This window comes from Cricetulus griseus, chromosome X (assembly GCF_003668045.3).
Source record: "Cricetulus griseus strain 17A/GY chromosome X, alternate assembly CriGri-PICRH-1.0, whole genome shotgun sequence".
Lineage (NCBI taxonomy): Eukaryota > Metazoa > Chordata > Mammalia > Rodentia > Cricetidae > Cricetulus > Cricetulus griseus.
Genome location: NC_048604.1, coordinates 123,823,672 through 123,850,016, shown reverse-complemented (window position 1 = coordinate 123,850,016; position 26,345 = coordinate 123,823,672).

Sequence of the window (26,345 nt, the reverse complement as noted above, 5' to 3'; positions counted from 1 at the left end):
GCCGGCTGCTATGGCCCCCACTGTTATCCCTCCTAATAATAGGGCCACGGTAAAGGATATTGGCTCCCTCTTATGTCGGGTTGACTTCTCTAGTACCCTATAAATATATTCAGGTTGGTGATATGTGACCCTGGGCCAAAGTTCTGTCAATATACAAAAGTCAATAGTGGCATTGAGAACGGTAGTAGAGACGCAGGGGGTCAAACCAGTACTGCCTATGCATAGCCCCTTTCCTGAGACCTCAGACAATGTGAGCTTGTGCTGCATGGCAGTTTCACAACTGGTAGGCGCTGAGGTCTGGTGACGCCGGACCCAGACAGTGTCCCCGATCTGGTAGGAATGGGGAATGGTAGGATGGTCCCTCTGGTCTTTATAAGTTTTTTTTTTTTTAAAGGTGTGAGCCCATATGGCCTAGGGGTATGCTAGGGGGAGTAGGAGGACCCAGTCTCTAGTGTCCCCATCAGGGAGTGATAGGTACTGGCATCCCCTCGCAAGGAAGTTCCCTTTGACTTAGCATTTCAACCAGGGAGAATGGACGGCGAAATTCTTTTCTAAACTGCTTCCTGCTGACTTTGGGACGAAGTTAAGGACCCCAGAAGGTTGAAATGCTAGTCAAAAACAAAAAGGAATTTAGGCAACGGGGAATCCATCAGGGGCTTCTGGTTAGCAGACACTGTTGCAGAGATAGGGGGTGTCCATATCAGCAGACTAGTTCACATCCATAGCAAGTCTAGGGTTCGCAGTCTACTTAGAACAGTCTGAAGTCAGCAACTGGTACTCAGATGTCTGTCAGAAGCAGAAACCTGTTTAAGACATATTTAAACTAGGAACAGAGGTTAAAACTTATTTATAGAAGCCCACAGTGCAGAAAAAGCAGATATCTGGATATCTGTTCAAACAGCAAGAACACATTTATAACTTTGAGTCCTAGCAAAAACTACAGATTTGGGCTATAAGCATGTACATTTTTCTTCTGTCCAGAGAGCTAGGTATGGATTGGACAGGGGTGCCTTTGGCCTGATGAAAAGCCCTTTAAGTTTGTACTTAGATGACAACCAAAATAAACTTAAAAACCTTGAGCTTGTGCCTGAACAGTAGATAGTCATTATTTTATCAGCTAACATACTGACTAGTCTATAGTGGATCTAACTGTCTGATGCTGTCAAGCTGACAACCAGTAATATTTCAGAGATCTGAGAAGGGTATATTTTATCCGAATCTACTAAAAAGTGACAGAAGCCAGTTAGAAGTAGGTCCATATACAGTTAGCCAAACCCAAGTTTCTCCATTACCGTTGGAGGCAGCTGTCTCAAAGAACAACAATCTTCGCCAGGCCTATCTGTGAGAGGTTTTATTTTCTCTCTGTGGAAGAGGGACATGGAAAAGACTGACCTTGTTTTGTCTAGGCAAAGGGGTACAATCAATTTTCCAGCGTCCAGCAGCTTTGTCCACAGTCTCGGCCAGGTTCTGGCAGGCGGCAGGTTTCATATCTGAGCATCTGCTCATTGGTCCAGGTGCAGGAACTGAGGTGCCTGTAATCTTCGGGTCATTGTCAGGATCTGGCAGTCTGTCTGACATTATAAACTTTAAAGATAACAATTTAAATGCCATATTCTGAAGATCTCTGAAGCATTAGAGGTCTGTTTGTCTGTTTTAATTACTTGCCTTAAGCACACATTAAGTATACAGGTGGCTAGGTAAGGTCTTATTTCTGTAAATAATTTTTAGTCTGACTGTAACTGGTTTTAACTTAGTAAGATGTTTGAAACAGCACAGCTGAACTTAAAACTGCATAGAGCTACCTTATATTCCTTAAACAGTAGCTTAACTTCTTTCTTAGGCAGGGTTTTTCTGTGACTTTGGAGCCTGTCCTGGAATTCGATCTGCCGGACCAGACAGGCCTTGAACTCATAAAGATCCATCTGCCTCTTACTCCCGAGTGGTGGGATTAAAGGCGTGTATCCCCAATGTTCTAAACTTAAGGCGTGTGCTACCAACATCCTGAGCTTAAAGGTGTGTGTTATCAACATCCTAAATTTATTTCTAAAATATAAACTGTAATACCTTATAATAGATCAGCATCTTTCATAAAACAAAAACTTTACATTGTCAGGCTTTGCTCAAAAATAATTTTAAATTGAAGCTCTTTAAGTACAAACATTAATAAAAACAAACATAAAAAAAACTGGTTTTAAAAAGAAATTTAAATTCCCTTAAGGTCTTTCTGTAATATATAGAAGCATTAACATTGTAAATCTCAATTGAAAAACTTGTTTCTAAGATGGTACCTCTAATTTCCATGCGGTCATCTTTAGTCAAGATGGCGGTTTAAGTATTCCTTTTTTAATTTTAGCAAAATGGCGACCAGTCAAGTCATATGAACATTTTAAAACAAGTATATATAAAACAGAATTAGCTTAATATGGTTAAAATTTTAGACATGAGAAACCATAGCACAGTTTACATTTTTCTCTGACTTATAATAACCTTTTTTCTGATTTTTAACAACTTTCCTCTGACCTTTTATAACTTGCTTTGACCCTCCATAACTTTCTGTAACAATCTTCTCTGCTATGACTTGCTTGCTTTAATTTTCTATAACCTTTTAGTTCATTTCTCTGACTCTCTTAGACATTCTTAGACAAGTTTTCTTTTTTTTTCTTTCCCTCTTTATTATTTAAGTCTCCTATATTTTTTTTTTTCATTTCTCAGTTAACATCAAAATTTTATCAAAGTCCTTTTTATAGTTCTTAATAACTTTAAGGCCGTTTAGATGTCCGGAACAGGCCAGATAAGTTTATACGCTCGAGCTGAGGAACAAAGAGTAATTCATTTGCGTTTATGCACATCAATTATAAAACAAAGGCCAAACAACACAGAACACAGAACAGGTTTTCGCAGCGCAGTTTCAACAGAGAGTCGAAAGGAAGAATTGAGAGGGCGGGGGTCGAAGAAGGGGGCCCTCCTTCTTCGTCCCCAGTAAAGATTGCAAATCCCTCAAGTCGAGGGCCTTCTCCAAAGAGACTGGGAAAATGTCCAGTCATAGATCTAAGTTCAAAGTACAAATCTCTCACGCTGAGGGCTTCCCAAGTTCAAAATACAAATCCCTCACACAGAGGGCTTCAAACGCTACCAGGACGTCTCCTGGAGCCGCGGTCGGGAGTTCGAACCCGTCAGTCCCTCCTCGGATCCGCCTACAAATGTACACAGCTGTATACTACAAACGCAAGCGCAATTCACAAGACGGACTCAGACCAGACAAGACAAAACAGCGGATCCGCACAACACTTACCTCCCAGACGTGGGTCGGTGGTCCCTGGGCGGGTCTTGATCCCGGACGAGCCCCCAAATGAAAGACCCCGAAGAGGCACTTTCGTAGAGGGAGACCCACACACCCAGGAACCAGCGAGGCCACGAACTGGATGTAAAAAACAAGAGGCTTTATTGGAGACACGGGCACCCGGGGCGACTTAGCTTTTCTGAGGCCAAGCGCGCCGAGCCAAGGGAAAGGCGTCCTTATATAGGGAAAAAGGCGCAAGCTAGGAGCAGGGATTCTATTTGATGGTTCAAATGAGGCACAGAGCCATTCCAGATCAGCATATTCTCAAGGTCTGGTGTCTGGTACAACAGACTTGATTCCTCCCTCCGCGCCCAGGTGGCTGACCTTGGGGGCGGAGACCTTGGGACGGAGTGTTTCTCAACGGGGGGGGGGGCGTGGGGGCGAGGGGTGCTCGGCCCCAGCCCCGGCGCGGTGCCAGGGCAGCCCCGCCTGGGTGAACCGGCTTGGGAGGGAAAACGGCAGCCGGGGGAAGTGGAGGCCGGCGGGGGCAGGATGAAGGTGAAGCAGGGCAGCTCTGCGGCAGCTAGCAGCTGCCGGACAATTATCGCCCCGCGCTGCACTCTCCAGCCCATCCCGGCTGCTCCAGAGAGAACACCCAGCATCAGCATAGGCGGGGGGGGACAGAGAGGCAGCGGGCCTTTCAAAACAAGCTTCTTTCACATGTCAGTCTTAGTTCCCTCTCCCTCCCCTCTTCTCCTGGCTCCCAAGAACCCCTAGCCCAACCCCTTTCTCCTCTCCAGGGAGGGTGAGGCCTTCCATGGGGAATCTTCAAAGTCTGTCAGATCATTTGGAGCAGGGCCTAGACTCTCCTCAGTGTGTATAGGCTGAGAGAGTATCCCTCTATGTGGAGAGGGTTCCCAAAGCTCATTTGTGTACTAGGGGTAAACACTGATCCAATACTAGTGGCCCCATAGATTGTCCAGATACTCAAACTGACTTCCTCCTTCACAGGGTCTGGAACAGTCCTATGCTAGATTCCCAGCTATAAGTCTGGGGTCCATGAGCAACCCCTTGTTCAGGTCAGCTGTCCCTGTGGGTTTCTCCAGCTTTGTCTTGAGCCTTTTGCTCATCACTCCTCCCTCTGCAACTGGATTCCAGACTTCAGCTCAGTGTTTAGCTGTGGGTGTTTGCTTCTGCTTCCATCAGCTACAGGGTGAAGGCACTAGGATGGCATATAAATTAGTTATTAATCTAATTATTGGAGTAGGGCATTTAAGGTAGCCTCTCCACTAATGCTTAGATTGTTAGTGGGGGTCATCCTTGTAGATCTCTGGACATTTCCCTAGTGCCAGAATTTTCTTTAAACCTATAATAGCTCCCTGTATGATGGTATCTCTTTTTATTTAATTCGTTAATAACTACTCATATTTACATATCAATCCCCCCATTCCCTCACCCTCCCATCCTCTCATGTTCCCCCCAATCCACCCTCCAACTCCTCCCCAGGGATAGTGAGGTCCTCCACCAGGGACCTTCAAAGTCTGCCATATTATTTGGGGGAGGGCCTAGGCCCTCCTTGCTGTATCTGGGCTGCAATAGTATCCCTCCATAGGGAATGGGCTCCCAAAGTCCATTTGTGCTCTAGAGATAAAAACTGGCTCCACTGTTAAAGGTCCCATAGACTGTCTTGGCCTCCTAGCTAACACCCACATTCAAAGGGCTTGGTTTGGTCCAATGCTGGTTCCCCAGCTTTATGACTAGGGTCTCCATGCTATCAGTAGGTCACGTCCACTGTTTCTGCAGGTTTCTCCAGCCCTGTCTTGGTTCCTTTGCTCATCCCTCCTCCTTCTCCACAACTGAATTCCAGTAGTATGGTTTAGTGCTTAGCTGTGGGTGCCTGTTTCTTCTTTGAACAGCAACTGGATGAAGGCTCTAGGAATGGTAACCAAGGTAGGCATCAATCTCATTATAGGGGAAAGGCATCAATGGCACCCTCTCCACCACTGCCTGGATTCTTAGTTGGGGTCATCCCTGTGAATCCCCTAACATTTTCCCTGTGCCAGACCTCTCTACAAACATGTACTGTCTCCCTCTATCAAGGCATCTCCTTTATTGCCCTCCTCTATTCCTCTCCTGTCTCAGTCCTCTTGTTCCCCCCCTTCCTTTCCTACCTCCTTCTTCTCCCCACCCCCTGGCTCCTGATGGCTAAGGATGTTTAACACTTTCTTATGTGTCTTTCAGCCATTTTAGATTCCTCTATTGAGAATTGTCTATTTAGTTCTGTACCCCACTTTTTAACTGGATTGTTTGGTGTTTTGGAGACTAGCTTCCTGAGTTCTTTGTATATTTTGGAAATCAGCCCTCTGTCAGATGTGGGGTTGGTGACAACTCTCTGGGCTGCCAGTTTGTCTTGTTGACTGTGTCCTTTGCCTTACAGAAGCTTCTCAGTTTCAGGAAGTCCCATTTATTAATTGTCAATCTCAGTGTCTGTGCTAATGGTGTTATGTTCAGGAAGCCATCTCTGGTACCAATTCGTTCAAGGGTACCACTTACCTTCTCTTCTAAGAGGTTCAGTGTTGCTGGATTTGTGTTGAGGTCTTTGATCCATTTGGACTTAAGTTTTGTGAATGGCGATAGATACGGATCTACCTGCAGTCTTCTACATGCCAGCATCCAGTTATGCCAGCATCATTTGTTGAAGATGCTTTCTTTTTTCCATTGTATAATTTTAGCTTCTTTGTCAAAAATCAGGTGGTCGTAGGTGTGTGGTTTAATATCAGGGTTTACAACTCGATTCCATTGGTCCATGTGTCTATTTGTGTGCCAATACCAAGCTGTTTTCAGGACTATAGCTCTATAATAGAGCTTGAAGTTAGGGATGGTGATGCCTTTGGAAATTCCTTTATTGTACAGGCTTGTTTTGGCTACCCTGGGTCTTTTGTTCAGAAAATGATTTTTTTTGACAAATGCTGCTGCTGAAAAAAAACCAACCTTGGCCCAAGGCTCACTTTTTATGTAAAAATGCAAAAACTACTTCCAAGAAGATTATAATGTAATTGTAACCCTGTTACTAGATAATAAGAAAGAAACTTAAAATTTAAATCTAGACAAAGAGAGCATAGACTAGATGACAAAAGATTAAGAAAAAGAAAATTTGATAAGTTAGTTTCCTTTGAAATTAAAGTATTTTGCTCTATAAAAGACCTTGATAAGAACATTAAACAAAATTCTCCACACCAAAATAAAATTTTTACAAATTACATTTCTGACAACAAATTACTATCTAGAATATATTTAAGTCCCCAGCTCAATAATCAAAATCTAATTAGAAAGGTAAGAAAATCTATTTTGCCAAATTGGATATGTAAGTGGCAAATAAATGCTTTCAAAGATATTCAAGGTCTGAGAAAATGGCTTAGTCAATAAAGTCCTTGCAATGAATAGGAGAACCAAAGGTTAATCACCAGCACTTATGTAAAACCAGGAACGGTGGCATATGCTTGTTGTACCAGAGCTGAGGAGCTGGAAACATAGGGCTCCCTGGGGCTTGCTGGATAGCCAGTCTTCAGGAAAAGATGTTGTCTCCCAAAATATAGTAGAAAGGAGTTGAGGAAGGTATCCAACATTCACTTCTAACCTCCATATGCACATGTGTATGCATACATACTCACATGAAAATACACACATACACACAGAGAGAAATATTTAACATCTCTACCTGACTTAGTCACTGTTCTATTGCTGTGAGGAGACATCATGACCACAGCAGCTCTTATGAAGGAAAGCATTTAATTGAGACTGGCTTACAGCTCAGAGGTCTGTTCTATTATCATCATGGTGGGGAGCATGGCAGTACACAGGCAGACATGGTGTTGGAGAGGTAACAGAATTCTACATCTGGATCCACAGGCAACAAAATGAGAGAGTCACTAGGCCTAGCTTGAGATTTTGAAACTCAAAGCCTACCTCCATTAATACACTTCCTCCAACATGGCTATGCCTACCCTAACAAGGCCACATCTCCTAACCCCTCCCAAGTAGTTCCACTTCCTGATGATTAAGCATTCAAATACATGAGCCCATGGGGACCATTCTTAGTCAAACCACATTACCTGTAAAGGAAATACAATTAAGATCATAAGAGCTGTTCTTACACATCTGTTAAAAGAGGTAAACAGTAGAAATTCCAAATTCTAAAGCAAACACAAAGAAACTAGATCCATTATATTTGGTTGGCAGTAATATGAAGTTATAAAACCACTGTAGAAAATAGTTTGGCAATTTCTTATTTAAACATAAATGTATGATGTAATTCAGCAAATATTATAAATTTATACACAAAGATTGGACTATTGTTACATTCCTGTTCTTGATAATGTACTATATATGTCACCCAGGAGAAACTGAATGAAGAAGCTTACATAAGACCCCTTTACATTACAACTACCTATCAATCTGCAGTTATCTGAATATAAAAAGTAAAAACAATTTAAAAAAATGAGGAATCATTTTATTGTATAAGATATAGAAAGACAAATGATTTTTAAATTATTTACTGTGTTACAGTGCATTTCTGAATTTACTCTATATGTTACTTTTCTTTGTTTCTGTTTTTAAAATATGGTTATTTACTTATTTGTATGTGTATATGTGCCTGTGTGAGTTTATATATTCTACATATTCAGGTGCTATTAGAAACCAGAAGAGGGCATTGGATTCCCCTGGAACTAGAGTAACCTGCAGTTGTGAGTTTCCTGATGTGGGTGCTGGGGACTAAATTCTTCTGCAAGATCAGAGTGTTCTTTCTGTTGTGCCATCTATTCAATTCCTCTGTATTGTTTCCTTGTCCAAAATCATAGAAATAAAAGTATAGACACAGACATGGATTTTTCAATTTGGGTATTATTCTGGAACCATAACTAGTGGAGTGTTAGTGAACAATGGTATTTGTTGGGTCAATAGGCCCAGATTTGAGGTATCTACCTGTTTCCACAATGTAAATAGTTGCATTGTGGTTAATGTTGATCTACCAGTGTGACTTTCAATTGGTATGTAACATATCTGAAACTTAACAATCACCTCTACTGAACTGATATTAATTATCTGCAACATGATGGTGAAAGTTGGATGAAAGCTGTTTGCATGTTTTTTTGTAAACTTTAAAAAAAGATTTATTTTATTTTTAATTATGTGTATGAGTGTGTGTCTATGTGTGGTTATGTGCATGAGTTTGGGTGCCTGAGAGGGCCAGAAATGACAGGAGACTTCCCTGGAGTTACAGGTCATTGTGAACCACAAGATGTGGGTCTTGGGAACTGAACTCTAGTCCTTGTAAGAATAACTCTTAACCACCAGGCCATCTCTCCAGCCCCTTTGCAGTCAATCAGAATACTAATATTTAGTTACTCCTGGTATTTATTCTTTTGCTCTAAAACTTAAGCTTCATCACAGCAATAAATCTGTGATACCAGTTCCTGGTGATTGTATTTGGATTAAGATAATAAAGTATTCATATGGCAGATCCTGTTAGATTTAACAATTGTAAAAATCTAAATAAAAAAGTTTCCCTTGCTTTTATTAGTGCTCAAATAACTGTGTGAAATGGGGAACATCAAAGCGAACTTCATTATCAGAACTATTGAAATCCACCCATGCATTGACTGAGTACCATTCAGTGCCAAAGATCTATTATACTAAAGACTAATTTCAGCAGAGGGATTTTCTATACCCCTCTCATTAGCACCAGGAAGCTTTTGCTTAGACAAAAGATCTTTTTAATATGCCAGCCAGTTAGAGTCTCTACTGTTATAATGAATTAAAATCAGATTTATCTAAAATTCTAAAGGTGAAACAATGCTGCCCAGCATGGAACTTTATTTCTGAAAAGGACTTTACAGACCAGTTCCCCTACCATTTAATTAGCTAGTTGGTGTGCCCACTGGATATAATTGTATTGTATTAGCCCTCCCTAGGGGGGGCATGGCAGAATATGTGATGGTATCAGTTGAATGCCAGATAAAAGGCTGGACCTAGAGCATTTGGTCCCTGAGTTCTATTGTCAGCTCTTAGTGATTCAGTTGACAGCAGTTCCTTGGAGACAGCTGTGTCCCTTAGCAGCTTAAAGAGCAATGATCTTGGGGAACTTATATTCAAACCCTGGCCTCACCTTTTTCCATTCGTGATGGAACCATGTTAGAAATGCCCATAGACCTGCATATTCAAATGTAAAAGCAGCAACTTCTCCATTTGTATTCTTGCTCATCCCCAGGACTGTTGCAAAGGGGCATGTAAGAAAATATGTATGAGAACTTGTGTCGTCTGAAGTGTGATCCATTCATGTAATTATAAATATTTCACGATGGAGTTCTCTGTCCACGTCATGTCTGCTGAGTAACCTTATTTTGTCCCTTTGTGCAAAACAGTTCTGTCTGTTTTCTATTCCTAATGTTAACATACAAGTTCTAGAAGGCAGAACAATAATATAGTATCATTTATTGCTGATTTACTGTATACTGAAACTTGCCTGACAGACAATATCTCTCAATTTGTATTTATCAAGTGAATGACTAATAAGTAAAATAGTGTTATTTAATTTGGTTGAGTGTTCTTAAGCCACTCAGAATGCACATGCTATCATTTCAGCCTCTTAAATGAAAATATAACCAATTTAGGGAACTGACAGAATTTGGTACTTTACAAGTAGCAAATACATTTATCTTATTACCATCAATGGCTCTTCTAAAGAAGAAATGGAGAAAAGAGAAGCTTACAAATGGTACTAATGTTTTCATTGACCACTGAATATTTTCTGTCTTGTTAGATATCCAAACACCAACTCTCCCACGGGGCACACTCACAGAATCTACCACAGTATACTTTTCTTCAATGACATTTTTGGACAATGTCTCTTACTATATTATTATAATTCCTTCTCACCTCCTGCTTCCAGGAAGTTGCCCACAGCCTGCTTCCTTACAATGTCACTTTAGTTTAGCAGGTATCCTTTTGGAGTGGGGTCCTTTCAAGAATCCGCTTCATGGCAAGGACAGGATTCTACTTGCCAGTAGGTGGCAGTGTAGTTTGGCCCAATACTGACACTTCTTTCTTGGCATCAATAGTCTATACCCTTATAGACTAGTCAATTGGCATCAATTTTCACATGCATTTCTGAACACCAAAGGACACTCCAGTGTCCACCAGTTGTGTGCTGTTACATGCATCTTGACAGGTCATCACACTCCTGAACTTAATAGGCTGAAACAGCAACTGCTTTATTTGCTCCAATTTTTGTAGGGCAGAGATTTGGATTGGGCTAGATGGACTTTCTGATAGTACTCTCTACAGCTGCAGTTATTTGATGGGTCAACTGGAATTGAGTTGTCTGATATGACTTTGCTTACACATCTGAAGGTGATATTAGATGTCAATTGAGCAAAATATCTTCAAGTGACTCCTAATCTTTCAGCAGCCTAGCTAGGGCTTCTTCCTATGGCGTAGCATTCCAACAAGCAAAGTTTTGATTGCTTTAGGGAAGGCTAAAAGAATGCAATTATAACCAGAAAGAACATTTAGATAGTTAATTAAGTAGTAGGGGAATGGGTCTGTGAAATCCTTTTGAGAAATAAAGTTCCACGTTGAAGCAGTATTGTTTTACCTTTAGAATTTTAAACCTCGGCTTTTGTTATCCTTTCTTATTACTCATGTCTGAAAGAAGACCATTCAATTAATCTCAGAACCCGCATGAGAAGAGAGTCTGTAAGGGACGATTACTATAGCAATATGGCACTTACACTGACTTCAGGATTGTAGCTTGAGAGGGGGCATAACAGAAACATTCTGAAAGGCCCGCTGCCTCTCTGTCTCCCCCCCGCCTATGCTGATGCTGGGTGTTCTCTCTGGAGCAGGGCAGAGCCAGGATACGCCAGGGGCTGGAGAGTGCAGCGCGGGGCGATAATTGTCCGGGAGCTGCTAGCTGCCGCAGAGCTGCCCTGCTTCACCTTCATCCTGCCCCCGCCGGCCTCCACTTCCCCCGGCTGCCGTTTTCCCTCCCAAGCAGGTTCACCCAGGAGGGGCGACCCAGGCACGCCCGCCCGCCTGGCGCCGCGCCCCGGGGCTGGGGCCGAGCAACGAGCACCAGGTGGGCCGGCACGAGAACGAACACCAAGTGAGCCGGCCTGGAGCCCTGCCCCTGAGCCCCGCCCGTTGAGAAACACTCCGTCCCAAGGTCTCCGCCCCCAAGGTCAGCCACCTGGGCACGGAGGGAGGAATCAAGTCTGTTGTACCAGACACCAGACCTTGAGAATATGCTGATCTGGAATGGCTGTGTGCCTCATTTGAACCATCAAATAGAATTCCTGCTCCTAGCTTGCGCCTTTTTCCCTATATAAGGACCCCTTTCCCTTGGCTCGGCGCGCTTGGCCTCAGAAAAGCTAAGTCGCCCCGGGTACCCGCGTCTCCAATAAAGCCTCTTGTTTTTTACATCCAGTTCGTGGCCTCGCTGATTCCTGGGAGTGTGGGTCTCCCTCTACGAAAGTATCCCTTCGGGGTCTTTCAATTCAAAGTACAGAAACCATCAAATGCCACAAATTTGCCCCACCCCTACTTCTCATGAACAAAATCTATAAACATTTCTAATCATGCTGCTACTAAATCACTCTAGATTTCTTGGTACAGTCTGAACACAGATGAGAGGGGCACATAACTGACAGAGAGACTATTCTCCAGGTCTCCATCTTACCACATCATGTGGAAAGAGCTATGCTTTATGAAAGGCCTAACTTCATTTTTGAGATATAACAAGAATTTCTCAGCCAATGTAAGCTTACTGTCAGTTCATCTTATTCCATATCCTCTCACATACATATTTTTTCATGATTTGGACAAATACATTTGATATATTTCTATGTAAATAATCCATGCTGAAAGGTATACAATCTATGTTTCCTACATTTCCTAAGGCCTATTATTTAAACTATCCAGAGAATTGGAGTGTTGTACATCTAAGCTTGGAGCTATGCTACCAGCCTACATGGCTGTCTACATGACTTTTTGATTATTTTTTTTAAAACAGAGTTTGCTATTCTATTTTCTCTTGAAATAGGCTGAAGGATATGGCTCACTCACTGCTTCACCTGCCCACTCACTATTTTACCCATGGGATATAATTTCCTGATGGTCAGTGCTTCTACTAAGGACTGACTAAGTCTTCTCCCACAGACCCGTGATATGTGTAACACATGGAATTTCTATTTTTTTCCTGGACACTAAAAAAGCACAGAGAGGATAAAAGAGCAAAGCAAGACGGCCAAACAGTTTCCCCAGTGACCACCACCCTGCAAGAAACTTTGATTTGAACAACTATTCACACAATTAAAAACCTTTACAAGAGATGAGGAAAGTAGGAAAAATAACAGATAATATTAAAAAGATCTTGAAGACAGTAGGAATAGCAGTTTTAATCACTATGTTATCTCTTCTCTCAGGTAGCATAGCACATGTAGATACTGATTCCTTTTGGAAAAGAAAGGGAAGTGAGCACAAGGCTTGACCCTGGACCAGGACCTTCTGTAGGTCTGCTTCAGTAAATCACAAAATAAACAAGACTCTCAAGTCTTATCAAACTTAAGAAGATGCAAATAATATTCCATAAGGTCCCCTATTCTGGCCACAACATTTTAAATCTTGAAAACAGTAGCAGAAAACATTAGAAAATGAGGAATTAAATGGAATAAGGAAAAAAACAGGTCAATGAAGAAATTAAAATAGAGATTAGAAAATTTCTAATGAAAATGCAAAACCTACCCAAACATATGGGATACAGAAAAGGCAATTATTAAAGAGAAATGTATGGCAATAAATACCACCCTAAACACAAATTAGAAATTAGCAATATAACAGTGTACATTAAGAAACTGGAAAAAGTCCAACTAAAATAAATTGAATCCTCTATGCTTTTTAAAACCCATCTTCCCTAGTGATAAAAGTCCTGAATCTTTATTGAGTGCTAGATATTAAAATTTTAATAAAGAGTTCAAATGATCACTCACCAAAAGAAAGAAAGAAGGGAAGAAAGAAAGAGAAACTGGAAAAAACAATAACTGACACCCAAAGTCAGTAGGAACATAGAAATTATAAAATCAAAGAAGAAATAAATTAGAGACTTGAGAGACAGTAGGAAACTTTGATAAAACTGAGGTGGCTTTCTGAAAATGTATAAAAGAACATCTTAAGTGATACTAATACTAAAAAGTTAATGAACAAGGATACTAATGGGGAAGTTCTTAGAGACCATCAAAGGAACTATAAGGCAGCTAAGCCAGTATGGAAAACATTATAGAAACTCCTCAAAAAGCTAAACATACAAATGTGATATGGATCAGTCCCATGCTGGTTTCCCAGCTATCAGTCTGGGGACCAAGAGCTCCACATTGTTCAGGTCAGCTGTTTCTGTGGGTTTCACCAGCCTGGTCTGGACCCCTTTGCTCATTGCTTGTCCTTCTCTGCAACTGGATTCCAGTTTAGTTCAGTGATTAGCTGTGGGTGTCTGCTTCTACTTCCACCAGCTGTTGGATGAAGGCTATAGGATGGCATATAAGTTAGTCATCAATCTCATTATCAGGGGAGGGTGTTTATGGTAGCCTCTCCTCTGTTGCTTAGATTGTTAGTTGGTGTCATCTTTGTAGATTTCCAGACATTTCCCTAGTGCCTGATTTCTCTTTAAACCTAAAAATGTCTCTTTCTATTATGGTATCTCTTTCCTTGTTTTCTTCTATTCTTCCCCCAACTCAAACTTCCTGCTCCCTCCTGTCCTCCTCACCCCTTTTTCTCTCCCCTTCTCATTCTCCTAGCTCCCTCTCCCTCCCCCATGCTCCCAATTTGCTCAGAAGATCTTGTCCCTTTCCCCTTCTCCAGGGGACCATGTATGTCTCTCTTAGAGTCCTCCGTGTTCCCTAGCTTCTCTGGTGGTGTGAATTGTGGGCTGGTAATATTTCTCTCTATGTCTAAAATCCATATATGAGTGAGTACATACCATGTTTGTCTTTTGTGATTGGGTTACCTTGCTCAGAATGGTTTCTTCTAGTTCTGTCCATTTGCCTTCGAATTTCTAGATTCCATTCTTTTTGTTTTCTGCTGAGTAGTACTCCATTGTGTAAATGTACCACATTTTCTCTATCCATTCTTCAGTTGAGGGACATCTAGGTTGCTTCCAGTTTCTGGCTATTACAAATAATGCTACTATGAACATGGCTGAACAGATGTCCTTGTTGTATGAATGTGCTTCATTTGGGTATATGCCTAAGAGTGGAATTGCTGGATCTTGTGGTAGACTGATTCCCAGTTTCTTGAGGAGTCACCATACTGATTTCCAAAGTGGCTATACGAGTTGGCACTCCCACCAGCAGTGGAGGAGTGTTCCCCTTTCTTCACATCCTCTACAGCATAAACTGTCATTGGTATTTTTGACTTTAGCCATTCTGACAGGAGTAAGATGGTATCTTAGAGCTGTTTTGATTTGCATTTCGCTGATAGCTAAGGATGTTGAGCAGTTTTATGTGTCTTTTAGCCATTTTAGATTCCTCTATTGAGAATTGTCTATTTAGTTCTGTACCCCACTTTTTAACTGGATTGTTTGGTGTTTTGGAGACTAGCTTCCTGAGTTCTTTGAATATTTTGGAAATCATCCCTCTGTTAGATGTGGAGTTGGTGAATATCTTTTCCCTATCTGTGAGCTGCCATTTTGTCTTGCTGCCTGTGTCCTTTGCCTTACAAAAGCTTCTCAGTTTCAGGAGGACCCATTTATCAATTGTTGACCTCAGTGTCTGTGCTTCTGGTGTAATATTCAGGCAGCAGTCTCCTGTACCAATTAATTCAAGGGTATTTCCTACTTTGTCTTCTAATAGATTCAGTGTGGATGGATTTATGTTGAGGTCTTTGATCCATTTGCACTTAAGTTTTGTGCATGGCAATAGACTTGATCTATCTGCAGTCTTCTACATGCCAGAATCCAGTTATGCCAGCACCATTTGTTGAAGATGCTTTCTTTATTCCATTGTATGACTTTAGCTTCTTTGTCAAAAATCAGGTGTTCATAGGTGTGTGGTTAATATCAGGGTTTTCAAATCAATTCCGTTGGTCTACCTGTCTCCCAGGAATGTGGGTGTCAGTGAGGAGATCTTGGAAATCCATGGAGCCTCCTGTAGTAGATCAGTAGTTATCCCTAGCATAGATGTGGACTTTGGGAGCCCATTCCATATAGAGGGATACTCCCTGAGCCAAGACACATGGGGGGGTGGGTCTAGGCCCTATCCCAAAGGATACAATAGACCCTGAAGACCTGCTATGGAAGGCCTCACCCTCCTTGGGGAGCAGAAAGTATATGTGATAGGTAGGGTTTTAGTTAGGCGGGTGGTAGGGGTTTGAGGCGAGGGAGAGGGAGAGGGAACTGTGATTGACATGTAAAACAATGTCTAATTCAAATAACAAATGGAAGAAAAAAAAAGAAATGTGATATGATCTTGCTGCAGCTGCCCTAGGTCTAAAAGGAACTAAGTCAGTACAACACAGAGCTACCTGCACACTGATGTTTAGTGTGTCACTCTTAACAATAGCTAAGTTACAGAGTCAACCTAGATGTCCATCAATAAATGAACGTGGTACATAGTTCAAATTTTATTTACCTATAAGAAGAAAAACAATTGTCACTTTCAAGACAAAAACAATCAAATAAATAAAATCAGAAATGAAAAACGAGACATTACAAGTAATACTTTCGGAATAGCAAAAGTTATGAGATTGTTGGGAAAATATGCTGATAAGTTGGACAAACTAGAAAATAATGTATTAGTTTTTTGCTGCACATACAACCTGCCAGCCATGACTGAATTATGAAGAAATAGAGCATCTGATTATTGTTATGATATGTGGCACAAGGTGAACCTTGGCAGATCCTATGGCAGGTAAGGGACAAATACACCATTCAGGAAGAACTTATACGGGAAAGAAATTTTACTGTGGGAAGGGAAGAGAGAGAGGGGAGATGAGAGAGAGAGAGAGAGAGAGAGAGAGAGAGAGAGAGAGAGAGAGAGAATGTCTGTCTCCTTAGAGAAATGGCTGAAAAAGAGAGCAGGAGTGGGCAGAGCTTGTCTTTTAAAGGGAACTTAGCACCTGCATTAGAGTACTGCCTGCCATGAGTGCAGTGGTGGCCACTCTGCCAGGTCCCCAAGTGGCAGGGCCAGATTTGCCTAGATAATAACAATTATACTAAAAATGGATGAGGATATTGAATCAGTAATAAACAGTACCTCATCAAAGATAAGGTACAAACAGCCTAGAGAATGGGAGAAAAATCTTTTCTAGATAATCTTTTCTAGGTTTTTTTTTTCTGAGAATCAATATCTAGAATGTAAAAAGAATACAGAAACTAAACAAGAAACAATGAGCTGAGGAACAATTTTCAAAAGATTAAATACAAATGACCAATTAACATATGGAAAATTCTTCAATTTCCTTAGCCATGAGAAAAATGCAAATCCATCTAACTCTAGTCAGAATGGCAGTCATTAAGGAAACAAAAAACAGGACTAGTCAGATGGCTCAGTAAATAAAAGCTATGGGGCCCCTTGTAGTGGATCAGTACTTATCCCTAGCATAGGAATGGAGTTTAGGAGCCCATTCCACATGGAGGGATAATCCCTGAGCATAGACACACAGGGGGTTGGTCTAGGCCCTATGCCAAAGGATATGACAGACTTTGAAGACCCCCTACAGAAGGCCTTAGCCTCCCTGGGGAGCAGAAAGGGTATGGGATGGGTAGGGCGTTAGTTGGGGGGGTAGGAGAGGAAGGGAAGGAAAGGAACCTGGGATTGACACGTAAAATAATTTTCTTTCTAATTAAAATAAAAAATGTCTAAACAACAAAAAAATGCTCTTGCTGACCCTTTGCAGAAAAGCCTGAGGACCTATAATTGATGCCTGGAAACCCCATTAAAAAAGATGCAGTTAACTCTAGCATGCCTGTACAGGGAGATGGGAAGTTGAAACAGGAAAGTTGGTGGAAGCACAAAAGCCAACCAGCCTGGAGAATGCAGTGCCAGAACAGCACATACAAGTGACCCTGTCTTAAAGTAGAAGGCAATAATCTGAAGATTGTACACTTTCTTCCACATGTTTACACACACATACACACCACCACTCCACTACCAGAACCAACCAAAAACTATTGGTTGATTTCTTTGATAAATATAAATACAGAAGTCAACAAACCTAACAAGGTGAATTCAGTAGCACATTTAAAATATCACTCACCTTGAGTAAGTGGGATTCATATTTGGCAGATAAGAATAACAGTACCAGCCATGTCCCAGCCCCTGACTTGGACAAAGGGCCCCTGCTTCACCAGAGCTCATGCCGGCCTCCAAACTGCAGGTAGGCCACCCACTCACAGACACCTCAACACTCTCAGTACCTGATCAAGCTAACACCAATCACCGCTCCCATCCTTATCACTGTATTCCAGTCCCCAACTTGGACAGATGCTCCCTGTGTAACCATAGACTACCCTACCCTCCAAAATCTGTCTCCAACTGAGATGGGGATTCTCTACTCAACTACAGGCAACTCAAGCCAGACAACCAGACCCAGAAAATATTTTTAACAAAATCATGGAAGAAAATTTTCCTAACTTTAAGAAAAACTTTCCTGTAAAGGTAGAAGCTTACAGAACACCAAATAGATTGTACCAGAAAAGAAAGTCCCCCTACCATATAATAATCAAACACTAAGCACACAGAACAAAAAAAAGAATATTAAATTCTGCAAGAGAAAAATGCCAAATAACATATAAAGGAAGATCTATTAGAATTATACCTGACTTCTTAATGGAGAATCTAAAAGCCAGAAGAGCCTTGACAGATGTCCTACAAACACTAGGAAGACCACAGATGCCAGCCCAAACTGCTATACCCAGCAAAACTCTCAATCATCATAAAAGGAGAAAATAAGATATTCCATAATAAAGTCAAATTTAAACATTATCTATCTATAAATTCATCCTTACAGAAGGTAATGGAAGGGAAACTCCAATCCAAGGAGGCTAACTACACCCATGAAAAGAAAGGACACAAATAATCAAAACCAAAAGATTCTCTCTCTCTCTGTCTCTCTCTCTGTCTCTGTCTCTCTCTCTCTCCCACTTTCTATTTCTATCACTGTAAACATCAACAAAAAGCAGGAATTAACAATCATTGGTCATTGTTATCTCTCAAATTAATGGTCTCAAGTCCTCAATAAAAAGATACAGATTGACAGAATGGATGCAAAAACAGAATCCATCCTTCTGCTGCTTATAAGAAAAACACCTCAATACCAAAGACAAATGTTACCTCAGAGTAAATAGTAGAAAAAGATTTTCCAAGCAAATGTATCCAATCAACAAGGTGGTGCAGCCATTTTAGTGCTAACAAAATAAACTTCAAACCAAAATTAATCAAGAGTTAGGGAAGTGTGCTTCATACTCATCAAAGGAAAAATTCACCAAGATGACCTTTCAATTCTTAACATTTATACCCCAAGTACAATGGCATTCATGTTTGTAAAAGAAATATTACTAAATCTCTCACACATTGATAGTGGGGGAGTGCTCTCACTAATGGGCAGGTCATCCAGACAGAAACAAAATAAATACTAGAGCTAACAGACATTATGACCCAAATGGACTTAACAGATATCTACAGAACATTCCACCTAAACAAAAAGAATATAGCTTTTTTTCTCAGAACCTCATAGAATCTTCTCCAAAATTGGCCACATGATTTTTCATAAAACAAGTCACAACAAAGAAAATTTAAATAACCCCCTATACCCTACCAGACCACTATGGATTAAAGCTGGATTTCAACAACATCAGAAAGTGTACAAGGTCATGGAAATTGAACAACTCTCCACTGAATGACTCCTGGGTCAAGGCAGAAATAAAGAGATAAAGACTTTCTAGAATTCAATGAAAATGAATGTATAACATAGCCAAACTTATGGGACAAAATGAAAGTAACGCTAAAGCTAAGAGGCAAGTTCATAACTCTAGGTGCCTACATAAAGAAATTAGAGAGATCTCATTCTAGAAACTTAGAAGCACACCTAAAATCTCTAGAAGAAAAAGAAGCAAGGTCATTTAAAAGGAGTAGACAGCAGGAAATAAAATGAGGTCTGGAAATCAATAAAATAGAAACAAAGAGAACAATACAAAGAATAAATGAAGCAAAGAGTTGGTTCTGTGAGAAAATCAACAAGATAGGCAAACCCTTATGCAAACTAACTACAAGACAAAAAGAATATTCAAACTGACAAAATTAGACACAAAAGGGGACAAAACAACAAATACCAATGAAATCCAAAGAATCACTAGGTGATACTTTGAAAACACATACTCCACAAATTTAAAAAAATCTAAAAGAAATGGATATTTTTTACAGATAACATTTACCAAAGTTAAGTCAAGATCAGATAAGCCAGGTGATGATGTCACACACCTTTAATTCCAGCACTCAGGAGGCAGAGGCAGGCAGATCTCTGTGAGTTTGAGGCCAGCCTGATCTACAGAGCTTGTTCCAGTACAGCCAAGGCTGCAAAAGGAAACCCTTTCTTGGAAAACAAACAAACAAACAAACAAGCAGATCAGATAAACAATTTAAATAGACCTAAAATAAATAAGGAAATAGAAGCAGTATTTAAAAGTCTCCCAACCAAAAAAAAAAAACCCAGGGCCAGATGGTTTTAGCACAAATTTCTACCATACTTTCAAAGAGCTAATGTCAATACTCCTCAAAATATTCCACAAAATAAAACAAAATGATCATTGCCAAATTCATTTCATGAGGCTGCAATCACTCTCAACAGAGGATTCTCAAGTGGCTGAGAAACACTTAAAGGTTCAACACCATCAGGAAAATGCAAATCAAAAACTGCTTTGGGATTTCATCTTATACCCATGAGAATGGCTAAGATCAATAACATATGTGACAGCTAATACTGGTCAGGATGTGGAACAAGAGGAACATTACTCCATTGCTGATGGGAGTGAAAACTTGTACAGCCATTATGGAAATCAATATGGCAGTACGACAGAAAACTGGAAAATGATCACCCAAGGAACCAGCTATATCACTCTATATCCAAAGGATACTCCATTCTACCACAAAACACTTGCTCAACTGTGTTTTTTTTCTTTTTTAAGTAAATTTTTTTATTTAATTAGAAACAAACTTGTTTTACATGTCAAACCCAGTTCCCTCTCCCTCCCCTCATGCCCTGCTCCCCAACAACCACCTATCTCATCCCATTTCTGCTCCCCTGGGAGGGTAAGGCCTTCCATAGGAGATCTTCAAAGTCTGTCATATCATTTGAGTCAGAGCCTAGGCCCTGCCCCATGTGTCTAAGCTGAGAGAGCATCCCTCTGTGTAGAGTGGGATCCCAAAGTCCATTCGTGTACTAGCGATGAACATGGATCCACTACTAGAGGCCCCATAGATTGCTTATCTGTTCTTGATTTAATTTTGATAACTGAAATCTATCCAGAAAATTGTCCTTTACTTTAGATTTTTGAATTTTGAGGAGTACAGGTTTTCAAAGTATGAAATGATGATTCTCTGGATTTCCTCAGTGTCCCTTGTTATGTCCCCCTTTTTATTTCTGAACTTGTTAATTTGCATGTTCACTCTTTGCCTTTTGGCAAGTTTGGATAAAGGTTTGTGTATCTTGTTGATTTTCTGGAAGAACCAATTCTTTGTTACATTGATTCTTTGTATTGTTTCCCTAGTTTCTACTTTATTGATTTCAGCCCTCAATTTCCTGGAATCTACTTCTCCAGGGTGAGTTTGCTTCTTTTTGTTTTAGAGCTTTCAGTTGTGTGGTTAATTCTCTAGTGTGACTTTTCTCCAGTTTCTTCATGTGGGCACTTAGTGCTATGAACTTTCCTCTTAGCACTGCTTTTAAAGTGTCACATAAGTTTGGGTGTGTTGTGTCTTCATTCTCATTGAATTCTGGGAAGTCTTTAATTTCTTTCTTTATTTCTTCCTTGATGCAGGATTAGTGCAATTTCACATTGTTCAATTTCTATGAATTTGTAGGATTTCTTCAGTTTGAGGTGTTGTTGAATTCTAGCTTTAAAGTGTGGTGATCTGATAAGATACGGAGGGTTATTCCAATTTTTTTGCTATGTAGCTGAGCATGTCATCGATTTTAGAGAAGGTTCCGTGTGGTGTTGAGAAAAAGATATATTCTTTTGTGTTTGGATGGAATGCTCTATAGATGTCCATTAAGCCCCATTAGGTCATAACTTCTATTAGTTCCTTTGTTTCTTTCTTAAATTTCTGTCTGGTGTTCCTGTCCAGCGGTGAGTGTGGGGTGTTGAAGTCTCCTAGTATAAGTTTTTGAGGCTTTATCTGTGATTTGAATTTTAGTAATGTTTCTTTTACGAATGTGGATGCTTTTTATGTGGTAGCATAGATGTTCAGAAATGAGACTTCATCTTAATGAATTTCTCTTGTGACGAATATGAAATGACCTCCTTCAGCTCTTTAGATTGATTTTAGTCTAAAGTCTAATTTGATAGATATTAGGATTGCTACCCCTGCTTGTTTCTTGGGTCCATTTGAATGGAAAATCTTTTGCCAACCCTTAACTCTGAGGTACCGTCTGTCTTTGAAGTTGAGGTATTTTTTTTAATTTTTTATTAGTTCAAATTAGGAACAAGCTTGCTTCGAATGTCAATCCCTTCTCCCTCCCCTCCCCCTACCACCCCCACCCCCCACCTCATCCACCCTCCACTCCCCAGGAAGGGTAGGGCCCTTGACTGGAGCTCCCCAAAGTCCACCACATCATCCTGGGCTGGGCTTAGGCCCTTCCCCATGTGTCCAGGGCAAGCGTGCATCCCTTCACATGGGATGTGATCTCAAAGTCCCTTCTTACACCAGGGAAAAATACTAATCCACTACCAGGGGCCCCCTAGAGTGCAGAGGCCTCCTCATTGACATCCATGTTCAGGGGTCTGGATCAGTCCTGTACTGGCCTCCCAGACAGTAGTCTGGGGTCCATGTGCTCCCCTTGTACAGGCCAGCTGTTTGTATGCAGCAGAAGGATGGATTCTGTCTTTGTATCCATTCTGTTTGACAGGAAGGCTTGCTCCTTCTCTCTGATCTCTCAGCGTTTCCCTCCATATTTGATTCCAGAGAAGCTTCTTGCAGCTGATTGAAAAGATGAAGAGGACTACAGCCAGACTTAGGCAGAGACAAAGCCAGAAGAATTGAGAACACCAGGAGAACGTGGCCCACAAAATCAACAAAGGAGAGCTCATGGTTGCTCACAGAGACTGAAGTGGCAAACATGGAGCCTGCATGGGTCTACACTAGATCCTCTGCAAATATGTTATGACGGTTAGCTTGGTGTTCTTGTGAAACTCTTAACAGTGGAACTGGGGGGAGGTTTCTCTGACTCTTTTGCCTACTCTTGGTTTACCTTGCTCAGCCCTGATATGAGGGTTTGTGTTTAGTCTTGGTGTAACTTGTTATGCCATGTCCAGTTGGTATCCCTGGGAAGCCTGCTCTTGTCTGAAGGGAAATGAAAGAGCAGTGGGTCTGGGGGAGAGGCATGAGGAAGAAGAGCTGGGAGGAGTGAAGGGAGGGGAAACTGTGTTTGATATGTATTATATGTGATAAAAATAACAATAATAATAATTGTATTACTTCTGTTGTGAAAAAGTACCCTATGAAAACAAAACTAAGGGGGAGAAGCTTTCTTTTTGTTCACAGTTCAAGGGCTGAGATGGTGGTAGGAGATTGATGAGCAGTTGTTTATGTTGAATCTGAAGTCAGGAGGAAGTGTGTAATCAATGCTGGTGCCCAGATCACTTTGCCTGTTTATTCAGCTCAGGAAAGCACTCCAGGAAACGGTACTGCACAGTCTGTGGTGGGGGTCTTCCTACTTCAGTGAACCTAGTCAAGATCATCCCTCACAAGTGTGGGGTAAACTGACTTTCCAGCCTTACATACTTTTCTTTTTTACTTTCTTGCCTTGAGCTTAACTTTTCCTTTATTTTTAACTTGTTTCCCACAGTCATATAATTGGCAAGAAAATTAATATTAGAACAAAGAGGATGCAAATAAGTAAATTAGAAAGTACATTTTATTAGCTGTTGGATGTAAAAAGTTTCATTAGCATCACTTGGGAGTTTGCTAGAAATGCAGAATCTCAGGTACCACTCCAGATTTACTGGATCAGAATCTACATTTAATATATCATCAGGTGATTCTTGTGTTCATGGGTGCTTGAAAAGCTCTGTTGCAGTATGCTTTCTTGCTTTGTCCTTCAGAGTCCCCAAGAACAAACCAAAGCATATTTATGTAGCTGAGTACATGTTCTATAGCCATTAAGTTTTGCTTTTTTCTTCATCTATGGAAATAAATATCTCCTTAGGGGAAGGCCCTGCAAAATCCCCAAGAATCCCAAGTAAATCATGTAGAGTATTCTATATAATCTATTGGGTAGCTGGCATAGGTTGGTTTTCAACCAAAAATATGCTTATTTGACCAAAAGACATTATGTATTTGTGGTGTGTATGTTCCTGTACATGTCTGTGTAGATGCAGATATGGGTACATGTGTACCTGTGGGTGTGTATGGAGGCCAGATCTTGATTTAGGGTGCTTTCCTCAGTGGCTCTCCATCTTGATTTAATAAATATTTTTATTAATTTTTAAAATTAAATTTGAGAACATTATATAATGTATTTTGATCATATTTATTCCAACTCTTCCTATTAATTCTTCCCAGATCACTCTACCTCACTACCTTTCCCCTCAGTTTCATATCTGCTTTTTAATTTATGTTTACTCACCAACTCCAATTTGTGCTACTTATATACTTCTGTGAGGTCAACCACTGGAACATATTCAACCTACCACAAGCCATACCTTTAAAGAAAACTTATTCTGTCTTCATAATCCAACAGCTCTCCTAGATCCTCATCTAGTGTGTGTGGAGGGGGCGGCTCATGGATATCCTCTTACTCCATACTAAAATGTTGACTAGCTTGATTTTTCCATAGGTCTTGTGCAGTCAACCACAGCTGCGGTGAGTTCATTAATGGAGCTGTCCTGTCATGTCCAGAAGATACCATGTTACTTTGGTCCTCTCCAACCTCTGGCTCTTACATTATTTCTGTTCCCTCTTTCACTATGATCCCTAAGCCTTGGGGAGTGGTGTGACATAGATATCTTGTTTGTGTTAGAGCACTCCTGTTTAGTTAGGGTTCCCATTGCTGTGATAAAACACCATTGCCAAAACAACTTGGGAATGAAAGGATTTGTTTGACTTATATTTCCTTATCACTGCCCATCATTGAAGAAAGTTGGGGCAGGAACTCACACAGGTCAGGAACCTGGAGGCAGGAGTAGATGTAGAAGCCATAGAACATTGCTGCTTACTGGTTTGCTATTTTTCATTGTGGAACTGCATAAGAGTGACAACTAATATAATCACTATATTAGACTCTTCCATTAATGTGGTTAATGCAAAACCAAAAATATTTAGCCTCACGTAGACTTTTTGGGACAGGGCAGAAGGCAGCCACTTTCTTTGTGAAATGTCACAATAAGTCTCTAGGCCATTTACTGATATTCTTCCCCTCTGAAACTTCTTGAGTTGGTCCCCCACAATTCAAATCACCCTCATCACTGTCTTCCATCTCCATACTGCTTAAAGCATTCAAGTGTTTTCCTAATTCAAAGTCCCAAAGTCCACATTCAGACAACAAGCAGGTTGGCAGACTGTCACAGCAATACTCCACTTCCTGATACCAACTTCTAACCTTCTCACCTTTCATACAACACTGGATACCAACTTCTTAGTCACTATTCTATCGCTGTGAAGAGACACCATGACCACAGAAACTCTTATCAAGGAAAATACTTAATTGGGGCTTGTTTACAGTTTTAGAGGTTTAGTCCATTTTCATCAAGGTAGGGAGAATGAAGGCACACAGTTAGACATGGTGCTGGAGAAGTATTTCAGACCTCTGCTGCTTGGTCCACAGGCAGAGAGAGAGAGAGAGAGAGAGAGAGAGAGAGAGAGAGAGAGAGTTGGTTGGGCTCCTTCCCCCCCAACAGTTTTTTTCTATGTTGCTGTGGCTTTCCTGGAAGTTCCTCTATAGATCAGGCTGGCCTCATACTCAGAGATCTTCCCTCCTCTTCCTCCAGAGTGCTGGGACTAAAGGTGTGTACCACCACTGGCTTGGGCTTTTGAAACTTCAGAACCCACCCCCAGTGACATACTTCCTCCAATAAGGCCATGCCTACTACAACAAGGCCACACCTCCTAATCATTCTCAAGTAGTATCATTCTGTGAGATGAAGCATTCGATTGTATTAGCCTATGGGGCTATTCTAATTCAAATCACCATATTCCTCAATCATTTATTCTCTGCATTTTGATAAGTTGTGAGTTTCTACATTAACTATCTGCCACTGTACAAAAATTTCTATGGTGATGTCTGATGGCAGCACTAATCTACAGGTAGAGAGGTGATACAAATTTAAAGGGTAGTTTGATACAATGCACATTTATAAATCTATTAGTAGATTCATTCCTGGAACATATGAATTCCAGAACCATGGATTCTTGGCCATATTTCCATTACCAGATATGTCTTTTTTCCTGTGGAGTGAGTCTTAAGTCCAATCAGAAAGTGATTTGTTACTTCTATCATATTCATAACACTATTGTACCCATCGGCCTATTCTAGCTCACAGAGTTCAAAGCTGTGTAAGGCTCTTAATGTCTTTCTTCTTAGAAACCTGAATAGCAGCTTCTAGTACTGAGAAAGCTAGCCAGCATTGTTATTTACTGTGTATGAGAATATACCACAAGAGGAGGGAAACTGGGTGTGTGCAGGCCTATCTGAAAGAAACATGGCAAGAGAGGAAGTGGGTCAAGTGTGGCTGCTTTTAAAGGTCACTTAGTGCATGCAAATGGGGGCCTAGATAGCCATGCTTCAAATAGGCATAGATTGCATGAAC